Source organism: Saccostrea echinata, unplaced genomic scaffold, assembly GCF_033153115.1.
Source record: "Saccostrea echinata isolate AGI-Se365-2 ecotype Australia unplaced genomic scaffold, CSIRO_AGI_Sech_v1 ptg000049l, whole genome shotgun sequence".
Taxonomy (NCBI): domain Eukaryota; kingdom Metazoa; phylum Mollusca; class Bivalvia; order Ostreida; family Ostreidae; genus Saccostrea; species Saccostrea echinata.
Genome location: NW_026889798.1, coordinates 2,116,787 through 2,122,484, shown reverse-complemented (window position 1 = coordinate 2,122,484; position 5,698 = coordinate 2,116,787).

Below are 5,698 nucleotides of genomic sequence, written 5' to 3'. Positions count from 1 at the left end.
TTTTATGTCAGATCATGATATGAAGAAATTTTAACACAGAGAATAGGAAGAGTATTAATTTATTATCACAACATCGAATTGGAAATATGAGGTGGATATGAAAATAATATTTAATGTCATACCTACTAGTATTAAATTCATATCAGAAACATAATAAAGCGCTGCTTCCTAAGTCAGAATATCATAAAGTAAAAAATGGTGCAGGATGGGGAAAAAGTCGTAAGTCCTCGAGTGTAAGTGAAGTGCTTCATGCGTGGTTGTAAGAAAAGAATACGTCCATTAGCAAGAGTTATCTTTCTTATAATCTTTTTTTTAATGGAAAAATTAATACTAAAACAATTCTTCATATGGCAGTTGATACATTAAAGCATTTCTAAAATGGTCCATTAAAAGTTAGAACTTATTTAAATTGTAAGGGCTGGAAAACAGGATTTAAATGTTTTTTGGTAAATATTATGATAAAACAATGTGAAAAGTATAGGGAATAGGAAATAGAAGTTAATTTATGATGAGTCATAAGCCAGGTTTGATCTAACTGACTATTCAAAAGATCTCAAGTTTTAAACTCTGTTGAAGTAAACTTTGAGTAATATTAGGACTTTTTTAATTGGAAAGTTATAATTATTTCTCTTAACAGAGGGTCGGCCCCCCTTAAACTTAGAAAATAATCATCTCAATTATAGAAAGATCGGCATAACCCAGTACTTAAAGTTGGTAAAAATATATAGTTTTAGGATTGCAGACTATAATAGAAAGTTGATATATCATAGTAACACCGTGTATAATTGATGTAACAGAAGGGTCTCACTTCAGATATTAAATGTGGAAAAACGCAGAAAATAAAAGGAGAAGGATGTATTTTTTTTTAACTATTGAGGTGAATTCATTTATGATTAAACAAATGGCATATTTTAATTTCCTGTATTAAGTTTTTTGTTATTATTCCTCGGTCATAACCTTTTTTTTTTTTATATATAATAATTCAATTTATTGAAACAAACAAACAAAAAATACATGTATTACACAAAATGAAAATTAACTTGCCAAAAAAAATAAATAAATGAATTGTGATCCACTTTTAAACCTACTTAACCTCTTTTCCTAATCTGTAGTTGATCGGTGACCAAGTAAAAGGTACTCAAACCAGAGAAAAACAAGTATAGTTCTATGAATATGTATAAATGCTATGTATTACTGGAAGTCATACACTAGACAAAATTGCTAACGCGCCACTTATTATTCTAATTTGTGAATTGATCATTTTCCAGATTGGTACTAGTATATAAATTATACCATCTTTTCCATAACAGTTGGATTGACAAATGTCTTGGTGTCCTTCTTGTGCGAAAACCAATGTCCCGACGTGCACTGCGCACCGTTTTTGCCAAGATATGAAGTTGCGGATTACCGATGGTGGTCCGTGACGCTGCGACGGGAGCAGTCTCCCACTTAAAAATCAAATGATATACCCTGATTGACTACCATATCGCTTAGTAGTCATTCAGTGCCTTGATGTCCCTACCAAATCCATCCAACTTCCGGTTGCCCCAATTTTGTGGAACAATCTTGAAGTTATTGTGTGGTGCTTACTTAACGCGGTCGATATCTATTGTAAACATTTTTATGATCGTTAATTCATTTTCAACAATTTTTCACCAGAGAAATGCATAATCTTTGAATTGTTTAAATTTTTCACAAATTTCTTCAAAGGAACCCCCTGCAGATACCATACTGGCTGCCTTAGCAAGCTCTTCTAGAGTCAAACGCCGCATACGGTGTAACTTTTTTTCTGAGTTTTTAATTAGTACAAACATAAAGAACACAACCACAAAGAAAAAATTAGAAATTTATTCCAGCAAAAAAGTATGGATATGGTTTTAATTTTTTTCTATGAAGTGGTTACGCTTCAGTAAACATTGCTGTTATTTATCGGTTAAAACATTTAAATGTCTCATTTTTTATTAAAGTAACATAATTATATATCAAAAACATCATAAACAAGTTTTGAAAAGAAAAATGTTAATTTATTTAGGTGGTGCGTTAGCAATTTTGTCTAGTGTACTGCTACAGTAACTGCATTTAAAACATATTGAACAATCAATTGAATAATTACGGAAATACGAATGTATATATGGAAAAAATACACTTTTATCTACTGACTTCCTTTGTTAGATGTTCAAATTGTCACCAATAGGTATTGTGTCAATTGATTGTCAAAATTCCACTTAAGGTCAGACGACACGTCCCTCAAAAATATATAATTTTCCCCAACAATTTGTCATTGAACTATAGCTACTTAAACAAGTTTCCTCACCAAAAATTGAAGTACCTTATAAGGCATTTGGGCAAGATAGCAGAGGAGGATATTTCTTACATAATCCTTATGGGTAATCTTTTGAATTACCAATGTCACAATTTTTGGTGTACTAATTTTCTAAAAGCATACTAAAAACAACCTAGAAATCACAAGAGAATGACAATTATGAATAATTATTGGTGTAATACCAAGGTATAAAAACATGTATTTGAGGAACGTGTCGCCTGACCTTAAACTGGCCATTTGTTGTCTTGCACTCAGTGACATATCAATAATGTATCATATCCGATTTGGTTCAGTTTCATTTTAAATTGACGTACATGTATTTGACTGTGATCATAATGAACAAACAGAGATGTACAAGTTCTATATGCCCCTGATACATTAAACCGATTGATAAGTTAGATCACAGGGATTCGTTTGTAGATTTTTTTTTTGGGGGGGGGGGGGTTGGGGGTTGGGGGTTGGGTTATAAACACGAACAACTTGGTTTCAGCTCACCTGAGCCAAAGACTCAAGTGAGCTTTTCTGATCGAAGGGTGTTCGTCATCCGTCTGTTGTCTGTTGTGTACTGTCTGTAAACTTTCACATTTTCGATTTCTTCCAAAGAACCACTAAGCCATTTCAACCAAACTTGCCACAAATCATGCATTCTTGAGTAAAGGGGATTCAGGTTTGTTCGAATGAATGGTCACGCCCTATTTCAAGAAGAGTTATTAAGAATTAGAGAAGGTGAAACTAACATAAAAGTTTCATTTCATAGTGAAGATTCAAGTTTGTTCAGATCATGACCCACGGGGCTAGGGCGGGGCTACATTTGGCATAAAATTTTACATAAGAATATATAGGAAATTATCTTGAAAATTTTTCCTCTCAAGAACAACAGATCCATGATTTGTCATATTTATATGGAAGGTTCCTCAGATAGTGTGAATTCAGTCTTGTTCAAATCATGACCCCCTGGGCTTGGCGCGACTTTGTAAAACGATCAAAGCTTAATATAGATTATATGACAAATAAATCTTTAAAAGCCTTGTTCTGAAAAAGAAAATAGCCCTGGTTAGTCATTTATATATGGATGTGTCAACAGCTAGTGTAGATTCAAGTTTGTTCAAATCATGAGCCCCTGGGGAAGAAAATTAAAAATTTTCCTTATAAGAACGACAAAGTCATGATTAGTTATATTTATACGGAAAAATCCTCAGGTAGAATGGATTTTACTTTATTCAGATCATTGGAGTTAGGGTGGGGCTACATATGAAAAACAAAGTCCTACAAGGGAATACATAGGAAAAAAAATCTTTTTTGCAAACTTCTTCTCAAGAAGAATAGAGAGGGAGATTGAGCAAAATTGACTTAGTTCCAAGATATTTTAATGAATAAATAAAAGTGAAATTAGGTTAAAATATAAAAGCAACAGAAGCCATCGAAGAATACAAAAAAAAACCAGGTGTTAAGTGCAGTCATCTTTAGCATGAAGATGAAAGTGAAAATAAAATTTACAAGAAGCAAACATTGCTGAAGATGAAAACTATATTCTTATAGGGAAATCATTTATAGAGTTATCTTTTTAAGCAGAGGGTCATTGTCCATCAATTGTACAGAATATCAACAACAACAACAACAACAACAAAAAAAAAAAAAAAAAAAAAAAAAAAAAAAAAAAAAATTGGGAATAAATAAGTAATCATCTTTGTATTGTATATTATTTATCAAATCATGAAATTTTATGAACCTATTATTACATTTGTTTAGTTCTGATAAAGTGACCCTAATGACGTACCTTGCGCCAGTGACCTTCATGATGTACTAGTATCATGAACTAGATACTGTCATGACGTATCATGATCAAGTACTATCATGACGTGACATGACTTAGTGACCATCATGACGTATCATGACTTAGTGACCATCATGACGTATCATAACTTAGTGACCATCATGACGTATCATGACTTAGTGACCATCATGACGTATCATGACTCAGTGACCATCGTGACGTATCTTGACTAAGTGACCAACATGACGTATCAGGACTTAGTGACCATCATGACGTATCATTTTTTTTTCACCAAGGATAGCAAAGGTAATGGTCAAAATAATTTGCAATATACTTTCAGTATCTGCGTTATCCTGGTCTTGGCAATTTGAAATATGATTAAGTGCTGTTCATTCCAATAACGATTATTAAGTTATAGACATAATAAAATTCAAGCAAAAACAGACAAACTATTTTATGAGCAGAAACAAGGAACAAACCAATCCATGTGCAGCAAAGAATTTAGAAGAAAAGTATTTATAAAGTATGATGACTTTTAAAGACGTCATAAGAAAAGGATCTATTTTAAAGACATTACAAAGTCTTTTTTTAAATTATATTTCTTACTTAATTCTTATACTTTTTAATCAAAGATTTCAAAATAAGATCGTTAAGATAAATAAATAATATTATTGTGTATTTCCTTATTCTATTAATTATTACTCAAGACAGATAGAAAACAATATACAGGCATGAAATACTAGTAATGGTCCTAAATTGTTGTCAGATACGGTAGAACGTATATTTTTGTTACGTCACCATTTTCATTCCTTCTTTGTACCTGTGCTGTATACCTTGATTACTTGTAAATGACGTCATACGGAGCGTTCAAAATCACCAGAACCACCACACTATAGGTAGCATACGTGCTAAAGGAAAACACATGAACCGAGATGGTGTGTTTTAGAATATAATAACATAATCTCTTTAGCTATTCAAGTTCTACCAATGTTTTGTTTGTATATTTTCACTACTTTTTAAGATTTAAAGTTATGAAAATGTTGTAGTACCATAGGCCTTTATAAATTTTGAAGTGGAATAAATCACTGCACACTCAATGGAAGAATTATTTCTCTTAAAAGTGTACTTGCATAATGTTCAAGTGAAGGGAAGTGGATACTTCCTTATAATGCATGCTCAAGTTATCATGACTTTATCATCTAAGTCATCTAGAGAGAAACGATCGCGATTTCCTTCAAGAAATAAACGGAAGAGGACTAAAGTGTTAATGTATCGTATCTAAATTTTTCCTGATGTGTTTAAACGATTTTAAATTGTGTAAATACATTTATTTTTCCCCCCTCCGAATTCTTATTGTTGTCTAAAATCGTCTGAAAGATAGTTATAAATTCGTTGATTTACAGAACAACTTGAAGTAAGAATCACATATGTATAGCAAAAACTAGATGTTATCATAAGACAGTAAAACTAGCTCGTAAGTACATTAAATTATTTGACTCTGGAAGTATATTTTCTCATACCTGGGTATCTATAGCAAAAAGCCTCAACACCTTCTAAAATTAGAAATGTAATGATTCTCAGAAGTCCATTTAAACAATACA